This window comes from Petaurus breviceps, unplaced genomic scaffold (assembly GCF_028583685.1).
Source record: "Petaurus breviceps papuanus isolate PSGF00001 unplaced genomic scaffold, PetGlider_PUasm1.0 90630, whole genome shotgun sequence".
Classification (NCBI taxonomy): domain Eukaryota; kingdom Metazoa; phylum Chordata; class Mammalia; order Diprotodontia; family Petauridae; genus Petaurus; species Petaurus breviceps.
In genome coordinates this window covers 286816-304392 of record NW_027187291.1, presented here as the reverse complement: position 1 = coordinate 304392, position 17577 = coordinate 286816, and the positions used below count along the sequence as shown (strand labels likewise).

At 41.6% G+C, this 17577-nt stretch overlaps 1 protein-coding gene and 1 long non-coding RNA gene across 3 annotated transcripts in view; one reads left to right on the top strand and one right to left on the bottom strand.

The window, feature by feature from the left end:
• Positions 1-7351, top strand: part of SOCS7 (suppressor of cytokine signaling 7) — a 44303-nt gene extending 36952 nt beyond the window's left edge. The window contains exon 10 of the mRNA XM_069064284.1: positions 1587-7351. The gene's annotated coding sequence lies outside the window, so the exon portion shown is untranslated. The remainder of the gene's footprint in view (positions 1-1586) is intronic.
• Positions 6211-17577, bottom strand: part of LOC138143106 (uncharacterized) — a 67400-nt gene continuing 56033 nt past the window's right edge. For both annotated transcript variants that reach the window (XR_011163609.1, XR_011163608.1), the window contains one exon: positions 6211-6341. This is a non-coding gene — a long non-coding RNA (uncharacterized lncRNA). The remainder of the gene's footprint in view (positions 6342-17577) is intronic.

The window sequence follows — 17577 nt, the reverse complement described above, 5'->3', positions numbered from 1 at the left end:
CAACACACTTTTTAGTGGGTCTATGCTTTCCTTTACTTAAGAGTGTTCATGAACCTCTCAGTGCCCTTTGTCCTGGTTCTGGGGGTTATTCTAGGGTGCTTTTTGGTGAATGAGTTGTGTAGACCAATAAGAACAGGAATATTTTAGTAAGATTTAGGTAAACTGCATGTGGAAATGCACCTAGAGACCACCTAATCCAACTCTAATTTTATGAATGTGGAAACTAAGTCCTAAAGAGTAAAAGTAAGACTTAAATTCTGTCTTTCATGCACCAATTTTGAGTTTTGTTTCCACAATACTACTGAAGTTGTTATCTGATGCATAGATCTGTCTTAAGGCAACATTTATAGAAATCTGAGTGATATAGTAACCAATAGGATTTCTCTGTGTGGTAATTTTAGGATGTATGTACAGTAGGGACTGGAAGTGTATGCAGTGTCTCACTGTGCTTCCAAATAGCAATTAGGAAGTGCTGGCATCTCCATTATTTCCTCGTTTGCTAACACCATCCCAAATGATGAGACTGTTGGACATACCTGTACTATTAGAATCACTGCATTAGGCTATGGGTGTACTTCCCAGAGACATCAACATCTTTGTGCGCATCCTTTATAAGAGGAGAAATTTTACCCCCCACAACCCCCTGTCCCCCACTATCTTATCTGTCAGAGTAAGGTTAGTTTTCTTAAGACTCTGGAGCTAACTGGGTGCTGTTGGATAGTAAATAGATTCACACAACTCTCACCTGTGGCTCCAAGAAGCTGAAGCATGACTAAACCATGAAGGTCTCTGATACACGTGCAATGGAGCACTTACAACTTGGTCAGACAACTAAGAATCCAAGGTTATATCCACTGCATCTAGGGCTATTGTTGGGTGTCTGGATTTTTGTCCTGCCACTGGACTTTCAGTACCTTAAGAAGAGAGTGAGGCTTATGCCTCTGTGCCTCTCTTACATCCAGTTCATGTCACCCTATGGTGCCATTTTTTAAAACGAAAGACAAACAGTAACAACAACAATAGCACTATATGGTTCCATTTGTACATATATTCCCTTAGGAGTCTCATGTAATTATGGTATTTATTAATCTGCAACTTGAGTCTCAACTGATAAAACCCTTTTAAAATCAGGACCAGTACAAAGTTAAAACAGCCAAACTCAGCAGTTCCTTTCTTGACTATTTGGTAATTTTCCTAAGTAACTGACAGCCTGTAGGAACCCAAGAATTTCCAGCCAGGCACACAAGGTGTTAGTGCAACAGTCATGGATTCTTTTAGCCCCAAGTCACTACCTGTAATTGTACATTGCCTGTAAGGGCCACTCTTGAGCCTATGGGGAAAAATTAGAAATCTTTGACATCTTCAGGGAAGGTGTTAGGGGAGATGGAGAAAAGAATAAGGAGTCCTAGGTTGCCACCAAGTAACAGGTGCCACAGGATGTCTGCCCTTGCTGCATAACTTAAGATAGTTTTTGTTGGTACCATTGGTACCCATCTCATTTTACTGTTTAACAATATCCATTCTATTTCAAGAATGTTGGGCCTTTGCCCTTGCTGATTTTGATTTTTCTTTCTTTTCCACCTAAGGTATTTTGGTGGCCAAGCTCTAGTTGCAGAGAACCAAATGAAGCTGCATGGTTGATAAGGGAAGTGAAGAGTAAATGGGAAGGAGGAACAGTTAAGACTTTCTGTACAAAATGTTTGATTCCCAGATAAGGCTCAGAAGAAGCACACAACAACAAAGTCCTTGAGGTGGGAATGCCAACCGCCAGCTCTGAATCCCTTGTTGGGATCATACAACTGGATCAGCTCCTCGGAAAGGTGGAAAAAGTCTCAGTACTGTTTCTTTTTCAGAAGTTTTATTTTTGATATTTCCATTTTCAGTATGGAAAACATAGTCTTAAGAGCAGCTGGGGATTGTGCCCATTGGATTTGAGGTGGGTTTGGGAAAGAGCTGCCCTAGTCAGTGGAAAGAAAGGGCTTACAAACAGACCCTTTAACTTTAGCTATGGTGCTTTGCAGTGGAGAAAACATGTCATAAGTAATAGGGGCCTGAGGGACGATGGAATGAGGAATTTGGAGTTCCCTAATTAAGAGCCTTTTGTATAAAGTATAGGCTCCTTGGAGGAGCTGATGAAGAAGGGCAGACAATATGGAACAAAAACATTTTGGGAAGGAAACTGACAAATGGGTATTGTTCGCAATGTATTTGAAGACTTTTCACACCTATTTGAGGTCTGAGATTTTGAAATCACATGCCTCTGACATTTACAAGCTTTTATAATTTGTTCTACCTATTTCCTGAAATCTGTGACCTCAGGGTACTTCTGTTCTTCCTTCTAAACTAGGAAGAAATAAAAAACCATGTTAGTTCTCCCTTCTCTTCTATAGCAACACATTTTACTCTGGACATGGTACATCCCATTGCTTCCACAAAGGAAATGGTATTTTTATTGTTGCTTGAATGGTTCAAAGCCCCCAATTGTGGTTTCAGATTCTTCAAATCAGACCCATCTCCATAATTTAGGATTTCCCTCCTAATCCATCAGCCACTTAGATGAAATGAGGATAGAGGTGAGGGACAAAATAATCACGTCTTTTCTAGAGATGCTATCTTCAGAGTGCAGGGTCCTTAGAACTGATGGCAGAGTGTTAAATCTCATGCTTTACAGTTTATCGTCCCATCTAAGCATGCCATTCAACCTCTGGACCAGGGAGGTAGCAAGGAACCAAATAATGGCTTCATTTCCAAACATAGTGGGGGAGTGGAGAGTACCATGGATCACTGCCCTTTTTTTGATGAGAAATCCAATCCAGTGTCGATTTGAAATCTATTTTGTCCTTTGGCATTGACCCTTAAGTCTTCCTGTTGAGAGAGGAAATGTAGGGAGGCTTTATGGGCTTAAAACTTGTCCCAAAGGTGACCATCACCTGACTCTGAATGATAAGCTTTTGAGACAGTTGTCATGTGGAGTTGACTGGGTTGAGATTTCATACTAGGATGTAAACTTATAAAATATTCTGATCTAAGAAGGACCACAGTATATAGAAGACTCTTAATACTCTGCAATAGGTGCTCTGTGAAACTGTCTCCACAGTTCCCCTGTGTTTATTTCTATTTCATCTTAGTGTTAACAAACCAAGATTGTGGTTTCCTGAGAATTTGGATTGAGGTCCTCAGTGTGTCTCAGTAATTTGTAGAAATACCTCATCTGGAAGCATTGACTACTGAAGGCTGAGATGGTGGCTCCTCCTGTCACATGTCCCTCATCCCAAATGGCTGGTCTCCCAAATGATAAATCTTTAAAAGGATATAAAGGCACCTGGGAAATCTGACCGCGAAATCTGCTTTGCAGCATATCACAAGGAACATTTCCCTTCTGTGGCTCTTAAAGCAACACTTTCAATGAAGAAATAGGCTTAGCACCTGTGAACCTTGACCCTGAAGAGGGAAGTTTAGAATCCCTTGTGTTCATAAGAAGGCAGATGCTCAACCCCTATTTTCTTTGGCTGTTGCTAATGAAATATTGAACTTATGCTGCTTTTAAGGTACTGTGGGGATTCAAAAAGAGTCTGGAATCTGATTCCTGGTCGAAGTTTAAATAAGAATTTGGGGAGATACTTTGCAAATGCAAAGCATTTAGGAAATAAGATGACGTAGAATCAAATGCCAAATTGTAGTACAGATGTGTGATAGGAGTTAAGGGAGAGGTCTCTGTGAACTAGAAGCAGGCAAGGAAGGCTTCACAGATGTAAAACTTGACAGTCTGGAGGCTTAGTGGGATTGAAATAGGCAGAAAGGGACAGCAACATCAGTAGGTGCACAGAGATGGAAATGAATGTGACATGTTGGGAAGCACAGAGCCCCAAGCCATGCTAGCTACATACATCAGCTTTGAGTTTTTCCTCCTTTTCAGCTCATTAGTTTATAATAGACTTCCAGGATCCATCAGCAACCCCAAGAGGGGATCTGGAGGATGCAGGCTACTGAGTGGAGGGAGGAACTACCTTCCCCTTTCCTGGCAGCCTCAGAGGACTCTCTGAAGGCTGCCAACCCCCTATCTATTGTTCAACAGGGACAGCTAAGGAAGGAATGTGTAACATTGCCCTTTTTTCTGATGGCATTTGAATTTCCATGGTATTATTTGAATTCTCAGATCCTCTTTCAAACTGGACTGAAAATTTGACAGTTCTTCCCACTTGTCTTGGTTGCAGGGGCAACTGCCCCTGCTGGCAGCCTCTTGCTGGATGCTCATCCCACAGCAGGGGATGGTAGAACAGGAAAGGGCAGGAAGGGACTTGACTGTCCTCAGGAAATGAGTCTGGAAAGTCTGGCAGAGAATGGTGAAATAGGATTGCCTGAGGTGACCCTGAAAATTCAAGCCTGAGAGGTTGGGAGTAGAACCGGGAGAGGCTGAGCAGCTATGCCAGTAATATATGCCCTTCATGCCCTCCTCCAGATACCTTCTGATTAGACTCACCTACCTACCTCTTCCTCATTCACATTAAACTCAGTGAAAATGGCAAGTTACTCATGAACTCATTCTCTCCCACTCCCATTTTCTTTTTTAAGTCACAGAAACTGGAAAAGAGGATCCATCACTTCCTAAAGGGTTGGCTTGGGCAAGTGATGTCAGTTGCACCTTTGGGCTACTTGCAAAGTGGACTCACTGAATTAATCCTCTTGTCCATTATCTACTGTAACCTTCCTTGGGACAGGAATAGACTTAGACTTACGTGAGCTAGTGACAACTACTGCTATAACTTGCTATTACTTGAAATTCATATGCTGCGATGGGGGTGGGGAGGGTGGGGCTTGTGGGGAGACACACATCTATGGGTGAGGACAGATGGCTTTGAGGCTCCTGATCAATAATGTTTGCCTTGGCTTGGGGACCTATCCCTGTGCCTAGATATAATGACTGGAACCCTCTGGAGCCCGAGCTTCCTCAGGGAAGGGACTTGGAAAAGGGTGAAGCCAACTCCATTCTGTTTCTAGTAGCGCTGCTTATGTAAACCCCTTCTCTTTGTTAAGATTGGGAACAATGTGGAGGTCACAGGAGCTTCCAACCCTCTCTGCTCCCAAGGAGAGTTGGGGGAGGTCGGGGCACCCAGGACAGGTGCTGGAGATGAGGTAAAAGGAGAGAGACACATCCTAGAAGTCCCAGCCTCTCAGGTCATTCCTCTGGGCTCCTGGAACAGCAAAGCTTTCCCGAAGCCCTCTGCTCTCTGCAGAAAAAATGTTTTTGTTTTCTCTTTTACCTTCCTTGTTGCCTCTAACTTCCTTTTGAGCTCTGGGGTTGAAAGGCCTGGCAATGGTTCTAAGAGATCCGAAAGTCTGGGTGCATGTCTGTCTTCACTTACAGAATTGTTACCCATCATTTGGGGAGTTGGGAGCATCTCTGTTGGGGAGAGAACTGACATGTTTGCCAAGCATAAGAAAATGTCCTCTGCCCCCAAGGGAGGAGCTTTGGAGTTAGACATTTTCCCTATGGGAATCTTTTGGTTTGGTTTGTGGGGGGTGGGGAGGGTCAGAAGAGGGAGAGGGTAAGTGCTTTTATCTATAGTCTCCAACATAGCTGGTCTTACACTGAATTTGTGCTATTGCATACATGTAGCCATCTTTCTTTTCACTGCAGCAGTGTTTATTGGTAGTTCAAAATTATTTATTTGCTCCTGGGGAGTAAAACTTTTTTTATTTAAAAAGAAAAAAATTAATGAACCAACCTCCCCCTCTCCCTTTAAAATGACCTTTATAATAATTGTCTAAGGATTATTGGGTCATAAGACTTAAAAAAAGCAGAGTCAGGTACAGAAGTCCTTGTGACATCCAGTTATGACCTGGGGAATGTGATCGATCCTTCATGCTCAGCACAATCTAGAGGAGGATTTGGAAGTGATAGATTGGGGGTGGGGGTGGGGGGTAGGGGGTAAGCCACAAAGACAGGGAAGCTAGGGATCCAGGTGCTGCAGTTAAAACAGAAATGGTGATGCACTGTTTTTAAAGTTTTATTTTCTGACACGAGGAAAACTTTTTCTTTACATGCAGATTATGTGACATTTCTGTATTTGTCCTCTTCACTCCTTTTCCCCTTTCTGACTTGGTGCTACCACCATGTTCCTTCCCCATTCTTCCTGTTTTCCATCGGTCTCTTTCCAGCCAGTCCTGTATACTGGGTTTGTTGACTCACCATCATCTGTATTTTATCTCATCTTAAAGAGTCCATGGAACACTTCCCACAGACGGGCATGAGGCAGCAGCCAAGAAGGAAATAAGGCAGCCAACAGTACTAGGATAGCCTTAAATGGCTGGTCGCAGCTGGACTGCGATCTTCTTTGCCCCTAGAGAAAGAATGCAAGAGAAACACAGTTTATATCCTTCACCAAAACTAAAGTGGTCAGTCACAAACATAGGGCCTTAGCTCAGAAGCTGTAGTCTTCTCTGCCTTAGCTCCTTGGCCTGCAGAAATGGATCAAGAACATCTACTTGATTTCTCCCACCCAGAATTCTCTCTTGGGAAGGTTCTAACCCCTAGAGTTACACCATGAATTTTCCAAAGAACATAAACATCTAGACACTGGTCTCTTGGAAGATTAGCTTGTTTGAATGCAGAAACTGGTGTTGTCAGTGACAGAAGCATTTCTGTCTGTGTTCTAGGGAAACTTTAAAAAGTAGGGTATCCAAATCTGGGCTCAGGTTGTTTGCTTGTTCTCAACCAGAAAAGCTAACCAGTCCCTTTCCCTTCACCTCCCACCCCCAACTTTGTGCCCTTCTTGAAATCATCCTCACTACCACCAACCCAAAGTGACCTGGCTTCTTTTCCCACTCAGTTTGGACACATTTTTCTCCCCACCTTCCCCTTATTCCCTATCTTTTTTGTGCTTAATTTATTAAAATAGTTGCTGTATAATTTATTTTCATAAACTATTAAAATGTACTAAATGGTTAAAAATAGACTTGCAGGCCAATCTTTAAGGGGGGAAGAGTATGGGGGATAGGGAAGATGTTTTGATATAAACATAAAAAATGCACTTTGGGTGTGTTTTGGTATTTTTCTTGGGGGTGGGGGAGGTGGGGGGGATGTTTGGATGTACCTGTAGATTAGTTACAGAATGGGGATTGTCTGTATATATTGTATTAATAGGCATGTTTGGACTCTTGTATTCAGACATTAGTAGCTGCTGCAGGTCCTGTTTGGAAATCCCATGTAAAATTCCCAGTTTTTTTGTAAGTGTTGGTGCGGGAGACATTTGACTCTTGTGTTTGTATCTCCTTTTTATGACTGTTGTTCAGACCCATGTCTTTTTGGGAAGGGGTGGGAAGGGGATTTGAAATAAAAATGTTTAGAAATTGTTTTGTGTTGATTGTGCTCTCTAACTTCCTTGACTATATCACACAACTTCATCCCTAATAATTTGTATTACTGATTCTTTCGTGGGGTCAAATGACCGTCTCCTAAAGATTGGGCAAATTCCTGGATGCTAGGTAGAATTTTCAAAGGGGAACTTGTGAGATTTAATGACACTAGATAGGATGTCAGGCAGAAGCATATGGCACTTGAAAGATGCCTCTTTATAATATTTGCTGACATTTACACCATATACTTCATATCCATCTAATTACAAAAACTATATGAAGTGCGTATTCCAGGTATTATTCTCATTTTACAGGTGAAAAAACCAAGGGCCAGAGAGAATAAGTGACTTGTCACTTCCTCACTGTTCTAACTCTTCTCCCTCTTCCTATCTGCCCATAAAAAAATGGAGGTTACTTCAGGCCATCGACCAAAGGCCTCCCTGTCACAGCATCATAGATTTGTAGACATAAGACTTGCCTGGGGGGGGGGGGGTTGGAGAAAGAAAAGGAAAGAAATTTGTTGTGAAATACTGCTGAATCAGCCAATCCCAAGATGTCTTGTTTGAGATTGGTGGAGGAGCTGAATTTATTTTAGAGAATATTGGATCTCCATCGGTTCCTCCTTTCTTTTCCTAGCATTACTGCAGTGTGTGGGCCATTATCACTTCTACTCCACTACCCTCATTTTTTATAAACTAGGCAACTCAAATCCCTGGAAGGAACAAGATCACACTGGATCAACCAGGATTCATTCTCAGCCCCATCCTGTTTATTCGATAAGATGTAAACTTTAGAAATAGCTGTACCAATTCCAAGCTCCTTCAATTTGGGAATTATATTTTTGTAGGTCCTAATGGAGGAGAAGCAGCAAAACCTGTGAACTGGTGATAAGGTATTCTTATCCTGCTTAAACTTCCTTTTCTCCCTCTGCTCTGCAAAATATGAGTAATAACCTGCTGTCTTCGTGACCTTTTCTTCTTTCTGAGACTGGACCAAAGGGCAATATTGAAGATCATACAGTTGAAAGCACGGGGACTTTGAGAATTTACTTCCAACAGTTTTTCTCTTTACAAGTAAATCAGGAGGCAGTGAAAAGGAAAAATGAAATCTAAAATTCAACAGCCACAAGAACCTTCAACATAATGCACACTTTCTTAGATTTTAACCTGGATCTTTTGAAATTTAGGTTGTCTCAACCATCCTCAGGAGTCACCTAGACACTGAGTGTAAAGTTAAAAGAAAAATTTTCAAGTTTCTCTGTGATTCAACTTGTGAATCATTGTTGCTGCTTTTTTTCCTCCATAAATAAAGTCAGTACAACAGTCAAGCAAATAAACATACAGTTACCTAACCACAGACCTGTGGATAGAGACTATGTTCACCAAGTCTCCCTATCTAGAATTTATTGGACGGTCTTGTGAAGATTCACACTAGCATGTCTGTCCAGAGGACCCAGGCAGCTGCTGTGGCAACCACATAGATAGATTTTTTTTTTTATAAAGAAGGAATAAATTGAACTACGCTTACTTAAAAAAAAAAACAACAATAATCATTTGTTAGGTGACTGCTTTGTGCAAAAGACTATACTACGTTCATAGACATAATCTAAGGTCTCTATCCTCTTGGAGTTTACAATTCGATAGTATGACAACATTAATTGTGACTATCCTAATTCATGATAGGGCAGCTAGGTGGTACTGGGATAGAGTGTTGGGCCAGGAGTCAGAAAGATTCATCTTCATAAGTTTAAATCCAGCCTATGACATCAGCTGTGTGATTTGGGGAAAACCACTGAACCCCGTTTGCCTCAATTTCTCATTTGTAAAATGAACTAGAGAAGGAAATGGCAAACCACTTTGCTAAGAAAACCCCAAAATGGGGTCATGAAGAATCAGAAACAACTGAAACAACCAAACAACAAAATTCATTATAATATGGTATTGGATTAGCCGAAGTTCAGTCTTTCATATTTCATAGGGGGCAGGATGGGGAAGGAAAGATAAAAAAGATGTAAACAAAAATAGAAGAATGTTTATCCTATTAGAGAACTTTTCAATCTGTTGGCATATGTTTGAATACAATGCTAATTACTAACCTTTGTCTTTTAGAATTTGCATATGCCAACACCACAGTTATTTGTATGATAATTTGCATGTTTTTTTAAGAAATGAAATTTTTAAGTTCCTTTTTAAAATGGGCCATGAAGGCTTTTCTTTTAAACTCATATAAGTGGGTGGTTTCTCTAATGGTGCAAATCAATGAGATTTTGTTATACGTAGGATTTGAGATATAGTATAGAATACCATAGATTAGTCCCTTTTGACTTTATAGAAAACTGAAACTCAGAGAAGTTGAATAACTTGTCCAAGGGAAATAAATTGATGACAAGAAGCTCTTTCCCAAATTCCAGCAAGATATCTTAATGTAAATGTGATTTCGGTATGATGATTTTCAGTTCAACAAGCATTTTATTTAGTGCTTGTTATATATTCCCAGCACTGTGCTAACCGATGGGAATAGACAGACAAGAATAAGAAAACAATTCCTGCCATAATGGAGGTTAAAATCTACTGGGAGATTAGATGTAGGTTTAGAGAGTTATTCACGAATATAAAAAGAACTACCATTTGGAGCTGTCAATCAGTGCAGCCATTTTAGAAGATAATTTGGAATTATTCAAATGAAGTGACTAAACTGTCCATATCCTTTGACCCAGAGATTCTACTACTAGGCATGTACCCCAGGAAAGTAATTGATAAGAAAACACTATATGTAACAAAATATTCATAACAGCACCTTTTTTCTTTTTGGTAGCAAAGAACTGGAAACAAAGATGTCTATCAGCTGGGGAATAACTAAACAAATTTCATTGTGTGAATATAATGGAATAAATATTACTGTATTGTAAAAGACAATATGATAAATAGAGGACATGATCTTATGCAGAAAGAAATAAGCAGATCCAAGAAAACAACATGCAGAATGACTATAACGATATACATGGGAAGAACAGCAATCACAAAATATCAGAAGTGACTGTTGTAAAGTTATAAAGAACAAGTCTGAAATTTGCCCTTAATGGTAGACTGGGGACCTCCACATATGAAAGAGTTTTGAATGCCAGTGAAAGTATAATGAGAGCCCAGTCCTTAGAGCAATCCATGTGAATGCTTGGTAGAAGCATTCTGCTTCTCTGTGTGTATAATGGAGGAGCCCTTCAATTTAGAGCAAGCACAGGTATCTTTGGTTTCCTGTCAGTTTACTATGTGGTAATGGAAAGTCATTTAATTGGCTACTGAATCAGAACTACTTTGCTGACAAGAAGTTTGAACAGACTAAAAAGCCTGGTGGCTTTCAAGCAGAAAGAAGAAATGGTCTAAGCTTCTAGATGGAAAAGTAGTAGCAGTGGCAGCAAAAGCTTGATGCCACCAGCTGCCTTCTCTCACCACCCAGCCTCCATGTGGTCATGAATGCATGGTGGTACCTACATTTCTTTCTTTAGGTGAATGAGTAATGGAGATAATAGACCAGGATATATATGACCTTGTGAGCTTCAAAAGGCTGAAAGAACCCCCAGCCATCCAACAACTAGAGTCCATAGTGTCTTCTAGTAGTTGCAGCTACTAAGCCTGGCATAGAGTGACTTTTATTTTTTGTTCTTGAAAAAAACAAACTTTTCTTTAGTGCTTCTAGAAATTCTTGTTGGGCTTGTATCTAATCTGCAATTGTCTTTGAAGCTTTGCTTGTAGATGTTTTAAGTCATTGTCTTCTCAGTTTGTGTCTTGAGCTTCCCTGTCATAGTAGCTTTTTATGGTTGGCTTAATTTTTCTAGCTGATTTCTTGACTTTGGACTTTATATTAGTGTTAGGCTCTGCTCACTTCTGGGGTGGGGATGGTTGGCCTAAGCTTCTGTCTTTTAATGTCTTTCTTCTGCTTTCACAGCTCAGTCTGGGGAGCTGTAAGTTTGGTGCTTCCAACATAGGGAGAGGTCCAGGGAGAGGTCTGGTCATTTCCCTTCTGGTCTGCACTATGGTCCTTACAGTTGTTCCCTTGAGGCTATGACCTCATGTGGAACTGGATAATGGTATCCAGTCCTGCACCTAGCACTAGTATACAGGTCACTTGGGATCTCTTTCTGTCCAGGTCTTCAGTTCTCTAGGTTCTAGGCTGCTTCCCAACAATGCTACTGCTGGTTTCTCCACCAGGTACTGCTTCTGCAATTCTGGACTCCTGTGCCGCCCCCCCCCTCCCTCCCCAGTGTACATAGACTTCTCTCTAATCTGCCTGTGCTGGAGAATCACTCGTTGTGACTTTTTTCTTGACTTTCCTGAATTTCCAGAATTCGATTTGGTGTGTTTTCTGTGACTGTTGTGTATTCTGTGGCTGTGTGTTTGTTGTGTATTCTATGTGTTCTGTGGCTGTTTGCAGTTGTATCCACTCACTCCACTATCTTAACTCCACCCCTCAAGAGTCACTCCTGTGGAAATGACACCTGCTTGATCTAGCCCAGCAGTGAATGGAGTCATTAGTTCTACAAACTGGGGAATTGGTTTATTCATCTGCTGTGCCACATTCAAAAGGGGGAATGGTTGGCAATCACCAGTTGAAATTTAGTTCATTGTCCCCAGGGACTGAGATGGTAGAGGAACTAGTACTTCTAATTTGGGAGGTTTATGTTCTTTTGTTCTTGCTATAGCTTCTTGATGTTAATTGGTTAATTGATATTGAGTGGAGATCAACTGGGCAATTGATATGGTGGAAAACATTGGATGGGAGCTTGTCAGAATTATCCCCTAGAACTTTATTTTAAAGAGAAACAACTGCTGCACTCTGGGGAGCTAACCTGTTATTCTGACTCTGGGTTAGGAAAGAGAGCCAAAGTGACTGTATGCTACATAAGGAGTTTTGTTTGTTTTATTTTTTGGAGGAGGGAGGGTAGGGCAATCAGGGTTAAGTGACTTGGCCAAGGTCACATGGCTAGTAAGTGTTAAGAGTCTGAGGACGGATTTGAACTCAGGTCTTCCTGACTTCAGGGCCAAAGCTTTATTCACTGCACCACCTAGTCACCCCGGGGTTGGTATTTTTTTAGTAGGCAGTAGGAAGTCACCCAGAGATTTTTGAGCAAGAAAATTATGTGCACCTAGTAGATGCTGAATAAATGTTTATTGAGTAAGTGAGTGAATGACTGGATAAATCTGCAAGTCTCATCTATGAGATCACTAAAAGTGATCCCTCTTGCCTTGAATCTCTCAGACAACTCTGAACTCGTCTGTGTACTTAATAATTTTCCATTTTGTGATATAGCTATTTGTATATATGCTCTAATATCCCTATTTGACTGGAATCTTCTTAAGGGCAGGGGACTACATCTTGATGTGTTTTGACATGCCAAGGGCCCAACAGAGTGCCTCAAATACAGTAAGTATTTAAATAAGCCTTTGTTCAACTGAATTGCTCACAGGATAATAGGATTTGAAGCTAATAGGACTCTTGTAGATCATCAACATTGATTTTACAAATGAAGAAAGTGAGACTTAGAGAGGATAAGTAACTTATCAGAGGTCACACAGGTAAGTAAGGTGCAGAGTGGTTGAAAGAGTTGCTGGTTCTTTGAGGTAATTGCCCTGTTCTGAGTGAGTGGGAAGATTGAGAGCCTCAGGAAATTTTTTTTAGAAGAATAGCCCTAAGAAAAAGATACATATATCTATGCACACACAGTATGTATATATACATATACCTATATGTATATGTACATACATAAGTGTATATATAGATATAGATATACACATAAAATAATTATAGTAGCTGTTTTTGGGGTGCCAAAGAATTGGAGATTGAGGGGATGCTCATCAATTGAGAAATGGCTGAACAAGTTATGGTGTGTGATTGTGATGGAATACTGTTGTGCTATAAAAAATGACAAGCAGTATGGTTTCAGGAAATCCTGGAAATAGTAACGTGAAGTGAGCCAAACCAGGAGAACATTGTACACAGTAATAGCAATATTGTAGCAGTGATCAACTGTGATAGACTTTGCTACTCCAATCAATATAAATGATCAAGAACATCCCAAAGGATTCATGATGAAAAATGCTATCCATATCCAGAGAAAGAACTGATGGAGTCTGAATACAGATTGAAGCATACTACTTTTCACGGGGGGGTTTTTTTTTTGGTCCGTTTCTTTCACAACATGACTAATATGGAAATATGTTTTACATGATTGCACATCCTATACCAAATTGCTTACTATTTTAGGGAGAGGGGGAGGAGAAAGAAAGAGGGAGAGAAAATTTGGAACTCAAAAGTTTTAAAAATTGAATGTTAGGAGTGGCCAGGTAGCACAGCAAGTAAGAGCACCGGCTCCAGTGTCGGGATGACCTGGGAATCAAATCTGGGCTCAGATACTTAGCACCACACCCAGAAATAACTGGCCGTGTAACCTTGAGCAAGTTACTTAACCCCGATTGCTTAAAAAAAAAGTTGAATGTTAAAAATTGTCTTTATATGTAATTGGGAAAAAATAAAATATTACTCAAAACAAAGAGTTTAAAAGTTAAAAAAAAGAAAAATCTGGGAAGACTTATACAAACTGATGCAAAGTGAAGTGATGCTTACCATTTGGGGAATGACTGAACAAGTTGTGGTATATGATTGTTATGGAATACTATTGTGCTATAAGAAATGACAAGCAGGATGGTTTCAGAAAAACCTGGGAAGACTCACATGAACTGATGCAAAGCAAGCAGAGCCAGAACACTGTACATGGTAACAGCAATATTGTAACAATGGTCAACTGAAAGACTGAAATATTCTAATCAATGGAATGATCCAAGACAGTTCCAAAGGATTCATGAAAAATAATGGTATCTTCCTCCAGAACACTGATGAATTCTGAGAGTAGATTGAAACACTTTTTCACTTATTTTTATTGCTTTACATTTTTTTTCTTTTTTTGTTCTTTTGTAACATAGCTAATCTGGAAATAAGTTTTGCATGATTTTGCTTGTATAGTTGATAGCATATTGCTTCCTGAAGGGGGGAGGGAGTGAATTGGCAACTCAAAATTAAAAAAAAAAAGGTTCAAGTATAATTGTTTTTTAAAAGCATATAAAATTCCTATGCATTACTTTTAAAACTGTGAGGGAAAAAAAAGAAGCCTTTAGGAGAGGGACTTACCACAGAGAGATAGGGATACGGTCAAGATGAGGGTAAGAAATTGGCAAAAGACAGAAGAGCCCCTTGAAGAGTAGGGATTAAACCCAATATTGGAGGCCATATGCAGAGATCTGTGGCAGACTTCCTCTGCCATCTAGTGGCCAATGTGGGCTATGTCATCGTAGGTATAGGGATGCTTGGAAAGGCATCTCTAACTTTGACCTGTAACGATTCACACTCCATGGGCCCATGCTAGGGGATAGTGTACATTCATCGGAAGGAAGCTGAGTTTTAACCTTCTTTGTGTCTCTGCTGGGGAGTCATGTAGTTTCTATCTCATGAAATCAGATTATCAGAACTAGAAAGGACTTTCTAGGCCACTTTTAGTCCAATCCCACAGAGGAGAACCCTGAGACTCCTAGAGGGTGAGAAGAGTGGAAGGTAGCTTTCTTTATGCTTTCTATAGCCTTCTCGTCCATGGGGACTGACATCTTGGAGGTGAGATAGATTCTTCCATCCTCCCTCCAAAACAAGGTGGGTAGATGGATGCCTGCTGGTGGCAGTGTCCGTGAGAGGTGCTATTATCTCCTTGGCTTTCAAAGTCATAAATGGGACTTAATGTCCCATAGCATAATACCTGTTTGGAAAGTGGTGTGATGCGAGCCCCAAAGCCATTTAGCCTTGTTTGCTTTTCTATTTTTTTTTTCTCTCCTTACCACTACTTCCCCCAACGCTGCTCTCCATTTCCCTCCAGAGAGAGCTGTCATTCCCCTCTAAGGAGGACATCTGGAATGATGCTGTTGTTGCATCATGTCTGACTTCTGTTTTATAAAGCAACAAATGGCATCTGGGATGGGTTTGGCCCCAGCTAATCCTTGGGGAAGGGGGCACTGACAGGAGGAGCCAGGAACACAGGGAAAGTGTCCATAGATAGCTGCTTTCACTGCAAGCGCAGATAAAACCCTTCCCCCCTCCACCCAGTAGAGATCCTAAACCCTGCCTGCACCCTCCATGATGTTCCCGCTCCGCACCAACACACACAAGCACTTCCTCCCTCCCTCTGTCCAACTCTTCCTCTCAAAGGCTTTGCAGTCTCAGCTCCCCCTCATCAGGATTGCATCATCTTTGGCTTTGTTCACCAAGCAGCAGGTGGAGGAGGATGACGAGTGGTGCTGCCTGGCCCATTCCTTCCTCCCATCTCTTTGCCTCAGTCCTTGGTCATTTTCCCCATCCATCCTGTCTGTTCCAAGATATCCCAGCAGCTTCCTTCCTTACCTTCTGCTCTCAGACTCAATCCTTCCCTTTGCCTCCAAGAAACCATTAACTTCAAAGGAGTAGAGGGAAGAATGACCTCAAATGAAAATAGGGTAAAGCCAGGTATAAGGTATAATAAGGTATAAACCATTCCAATTGTTCCTTTTCCCACCTGATCTCTGATTTGTCTAGCAGAAGCCTGGTGGATTTAGGTCAACAATTCAACAAATATCTATTTGCTTGTTGAGAGGCAGCTTGGTAGTAGCTAGAAAACTGGCTCCCTGACTTCAAACTCTCTGACACAAACTGTGTGACCCTAGGCTAGTCTATTAACCTCCCAGTGCTCTGAGTAACTCTTAGGCTGAGTAGTAGGGTTAGTGCTGACCTACTTTGGTAGAGGGAATTTTCTAATCATGGAGTTCCCTAGATCAATGAAATCATAGGTACAGGCCTTATCCCTATATACTTTGTCTACACTTTATATTTACTTCTCTGTATATATATATATTGTTTTCCAATCTTCCTCCAAGGAAATGTAAAGCTCCTCATGGGCAGGGGACTATTTTGGTTTTTTATGCTTGGATGAAAGGAGTTTCTTCATTGGAGTATCAGTGAAGTCATAGGTCCACTCCTTTTCTCCATCCTATGTACCGGGTAATGGAAAACAGAGGTCATACAGCTAAAGGAATGAGAAGAGAGGTGTTGAAAGTGTTGATAGCTCTTTATCTGAAATTATAGCTTTGTCCAGTGACAAAGGCATCATTGAGAACCTCAGGAAACCTCTTTTGCTTATGGAGAGGCACCAAGTATGGAGAAGTGGGAATAAGGTCAAATGAGGAAAGGAAACTCACATTCTCCTGGTCTCCTCTTCCTCTTTGTGTCTGCTGCTCTCTCATCTCCCCACCCCCACAGGCCTCCAACAATACCCTGCACTGGAGAGGATTTTGAATATCATCTTCCCAACCCTCTTTCTGCCTGTCACTTCCTTCCCTCATGGGATGGTTAATCTGTTAGCTGGCTCTGCCTGGACTTGAAGGGAGGGAGATACTATTGGTTGTCTGTCTGAGCAAGTCTCTCTTCCTTCTTGGTCTCTGCCTTGGAACAGATTCTGTCTAAAGGGACAAAGGGACCCATTGACCCCATAGCCTTGTGACCCCACCCAAGTCTAACACCCCTTCCCCTCCCTCCTCTCCACTCCACTGCCAACTGACACAGACTCTTGGATGGCATAGTGGCCACTAGGGCAAAAAGAGGGCATAGGAGGGAAGTCAAGAGAACTATGCCAACCATCTGGGGGACACCAAGGGGCATGACTGCCCAGAGCCCTAGGAAGCTGGGAGGAGGGAGGGAAGTAGAACTAAAGGCATCCAGATTAATGTTCCAGGGGAGGTCCCAAGGCTTCTGGTCAGAGCCATAAGTAGTATCCCTTCTTTCAAACCGACACTGTCTATGGCCAAGCCGTCTATGGGGGCAGGAGGAATCTGACCCAGTATGGGGGAGTCAGACTCTTTCCCTGGCCCTAAACTAAGTTGCCTTAGGGAGCTCTGGGCCTCCCTGCCCCTGGTCTACATTCCTGCCTCCCTCACCCCAGCACCCCACACATACCCTGCCCATAAAGCCCCCTTTGTCCTCAGTTCCCTCCCCTTCAGGAGCACAAAGGATTACCAACTTTGTCTCTGCCTCTGTTGTGGTGACCCCCCCCCCCACCAAGTCTCCCCACTACAGTGCCTGACAGTGGGGTAAGGGGAGGAGAGAAAGTAGAACTAAGTTACCAGAACAAAAAGGACTTGTCCCTTTTTACCCTGAATA